The sequence below is a fragment of the Chiloscyllium plagiosum genome, chromosome 32 (genome assembly GCF_004010195.1).
Source record: "Chiloscyllium plagiosum isolate BGI_BamShark_2017 chromosome 32, ASM401019v2, whole genome shotgun sequence".
NCBI classification, from domain to species: Eukaryota; Metazoa; Chordata; class Chondrichthyes; order Orectolobiformes; family Hemiscylliidae; genus Chiloscyllium; species Chiloscyllium plagiosum.
Genome location: NC_057741.1, coordinates 41,144,745 through 41,148,758, shown reverse-complemented (window position 1 = coordinate 41,148,758; position 4,014 = coordinate 41,144,745). Strand labels below are relative to the sequence as shown.

Genomic DNA, 4,014 nt, shown 5'->3' with positions numbered 1-4,014 from the left:
TAATCAAGCAGTGGCTTTCCAGATACTCATGAATCCTATCCCTCAGTACTCTTTCCATTACTTTGCCTACCACCGAAGTAAGACTAACTGGCCTGTAATTCCCGGGGTTATCCCTATTCCCTTTTTTGAACAGGGGCACAACATTCGCCACTCTCCAGTCCCCTGGCACCACCCCCGTTGACAGTGAAGACGAAAAGATCATTGCCAACGGTTCTGAAATTTCCTCTCTTGCTTCCCACATAATCCTAGGATGTATCCCGTCAGGCCCGGGGGACTTGTCTATCCTCAAGTTTTTCAAAATGCCCAACACATCTTCCTTCCTAACAAGTAGCTTACCAGTCCGTTTCATACTCTCGTCTTCAACAATACAGTCCCTCTCATTTGTAAATACTGAAGAAAAGTACTCATTCAAGGAGCATCTCATCCCCCTCCCCAAATCCCCATGACCCATGGGTGCACGAAAAAGGCTTGGCAGGAAGGATTAGGGAGAACCCAAAGGTATTTTAATTCATATGTGAGGAATAAGAGAATGATCAGGGAGAAGGTAGGGCTGGTCAGGGATAGCATAGGGAACTTGTGCGTGGAGCCTGAGCGGATAGGGGAAGCCCTAAATGAGTTTTTTGCTTTGATTTTCACTAAGAATAGGGACCTTGTTGTGAATGAGAACTTTGCGGAGGTAGGAGACAGGTTTGAACAAATCAAGGTTGATGAAGTTGATATGCTGGAAAGTTTGGCAAACATTAAGATTGATAAGTCCCCAGAGCCAGACCAGCTTTATTTGAGGTTCCTCTGGGAAGGGAGAAAAGAGGTTGCTAAGCCGCTGGCGAAAATCTTTGCTTCCTCACTCTCCACAGGAGTCGTACCTGAGGATTAGAGGGAGGCAAATGTTGTTCCTCTTTTCAAGAAGGGGAATAGGGACATCCCTGACAGTTACAGAGCAGTCAGTCTTACGTCTGTGGTCAGCAAGGTTCTGGAAAGAATTCTGAGGGATAAGATTTATGACTACTTGGAAAAGCATAGCAGGATTAAAGGCAGTCAGCATGGCTTTGTGAAGGCAGGTCATGCCTCTCAAATCTTATTGAGTTCTTTGAGGAGGTGACAAGACAGGTCGATGTTGGTCGAGCAATGGATGTGGTATATCTGGACTTCAGCAAGGTATTTGGATAAGGTGCCCCATGGTAGGCTCATTCATAAAGTCAGGAGGTATGGGATACAGGGAAATTTGGCTATCTGGATTCAGAATTGGTTGGCTGACAGAAGGCAGAGAGTGGTTATAGATGGAAAGTATTCTGCCTGAAGGTCGGTGGTGAATTGTGCCCCGCAGGGCTCTGTTCTTGGGCCTCTGCTCTTTGTAGTTTGGATAAATGACTTGGATGAGAAGGTTGAGGGGTGGGTTAGTAAATTTGCCGATGACACAAAAGTTGGAGGTACCGTTGATAGTATCGAGGGCTATTACAGGCTGCAGCGTGACATAGACAGGATGCAGAGCTGGGCTGAGAAATAGCAGAAGGAGTTCAACTGGATAAAAGCGAAGTGATGCATTTTGGAAGGTTGAACTTGAATGTTGAATATAGGATTAAAGACTGGATTCTAGGCAGTGTGGAGGAACAGAGGGATCTTGGTGTTCGAGTGCATAGGTCCCTCAAAGTTGCCACCCAAGTGGATAGGTAAAAACAATGACTGCAGATGCTGGAAACCAGATTCTGGATTAGTGGTGCTGGAAGAGCACAGCAATTCAGGCAGCATCCAAGGAGCTTCGAAATCGACGTTTCGGGCAAAAGCCCTTCATCAGGAATTCCTGATGAAGGGCTTTTGCCCGAAATGTTGATTTTGAAGCTCCTTGGATGCTGCCTGAACTGCTGTGCTCTTCCAGCACCACTAATCCAGAACCCAAGTGGATAGGGTTGTTCAGAAAACATATGGTGTTTTGGCTTTTATTAATGGAGATCGAGTTTAAGAGCTGCAAGGTTTTGCTGCAGCTCTACAAGTCCCTGGTGAGACCACACTTGGAATATTGCCCAGTTCTTGTCACCCTTTATATAGGTAACATACGGAGGCTTTGGAAAGTGTGCAAAGAAGGTTTACCTGGATGCTGCCTGGACTGGAGGGCTTATCTTATGAAGAGAGGTTGACTAAGCTTGGAATTTTCTCTCTGGAGAGGAGGAGGAAGAGAGGAGACCTGATCAAGGTATACAAGATAATGAGAGGAATAGATAGAGTCAGTAGCCAGAGACTTTTTCCCCTTGGCAAGATTGACTGGCACGATGGGTCATAGTTTTAAGATATTAGGAGGAAGGTATAGAGGAGATGTCAGAGGTAGGTTCTTTACGCAGAGAGTTGTGAGTACATGGAATGCATTGCCAGCTGTGGTCAGTAGGGACATTTAAGTGACTGCTAGATATGCACATGAACAGCAATGAATTAAGGAGTGCGTAGGTTAGGTTATTTTATTTTAGATTAGGAATAATCCTCGGCACAACGCCATGGGCCGAAGTGCCTGTTCTGTGCTGTACTTTTCCATGTTCTATTACCCCATGTTTACCATGACAATTTTATCTAACCTGTGGGAGGAAGCCAGAGCACCTGGAGAAAACTAAGGCAGACACAGAGAGAATATGCAAACGCCACACAGACAGTTACACGAGGCTGCTATTGAACCCGAGTCCTTGGTGCATTGAGGCAGCAGTGCTAGCCACAGTGCCGCCACATATAAACAAACCCTTAGTTGAAGGATCAGTAACAAGGGGGCACACTTAAGGTGAAAGGTAGAAGGTCGAGAGGAGACTTGAGGAAAGACCCTTTCATGCAGAGGGTGGTAGGGGTCTGGAGTGCATTGCCTGGCAGAATAGTTAAGGCAGGAAATCTCACAACTTTTAAAAAGTACTTTGGTGAGCATATGTAGTGTCATAATATTCAAAGCTATGAATTGAGTGGAATGGAGAGCTCATGAAGATTTGATGTACATTTGGATGGGCCAAAGGGCGGCTTCTGTGCTGTACAATTCTATATCATCCCACCTTTCTATACTAATTGACTCCTTGATCTATATTGCAACACAGCCTCCTATTGACATATCACCAACCCTCTCTTGCTTACAGATACTATACACTGGAATATTGAGCTGACAATCCTGTTTTTTTCTCGCTCAACTATGACTCTGTAAGAGCAATGATATCTCATTTCCATGCATGAATAGGCTTGGGCTGTTTTCCCTGGGCCGTCGGAGGCTGAGGGATGACCTTTTAGAAGCTTATAAAATCATGAGGGGCATGGATAGGCTAAATAGACAAAGTATTTTCTCTGGGTTGGGGGAATCCAGAACTAGAGGGCATAGGTTTAGGGTGAGAGGGGAAAGATATAAAAGACACCTTCCCTTACTAAATCCATTCTGACTTGTTCTAATCCGACCCTGCACTTCCAAGAGTTTAGAAATCTCATCCTTAAGGATGGATTCTAGATAATATCAACAATCGAGGTTAGGCTAATCGGCCTGTAATTTTCCATCTTTTGTCTTGATCCTTTCTTGAACAAGGGGGTTACAACAGCGATTTTCCAATGATCTCGCACTTTCCCTGACTCCAGTGACTTTTGAAAGATTACAACCAAAGCCTCCACTATTTCCTCAGCCACCTCCCTCAGAACTCTAGAATGTAGCCCATTGGGGCTAGGAGGTTAATCTGTTTTTAGACCTTTTAGCTCTTTTAGCACTTTCTCTTTTGTAATAGCCACCATACTCAACTCTGTCCCCTGACTCTCCATAATTGTTGGGCTATTACTCATGTCTTCCACTGTGAAGGCTGATGCAAAGTACCTATTAAGTTCTTCAGCTATTCCTTATCTCCCATCACTAGCCTTCCAGCATCAGTTTGGAGCACCCAATGTCTACTTTTGCCTCTCATTTGTTTCTTATGTATTGAAAGAAACTTTTACTATCATTTCTAATGTTACTGGCTAGCCTACGTTCATATTTGACTCTCTCCTGCCTTATTTCTCTCTTTGTTATCCTCTGTTTGT

General features: G+C 44.5%; 1 protein-coding gene across 6 annotated transcripts in view; it reads left to right on the top strand.

The window, feature by feature from the left end:
• The window catches only part of manba (mannosidase, beta A, lysosomal), a 228,725-nt gene that overhangs the window by 13,822 nt on the left and 210,889 nt on the right, over window positions 1-4,014 (top strand). The gene's annotated exons all lie outside the window — the stretch shown is intronic.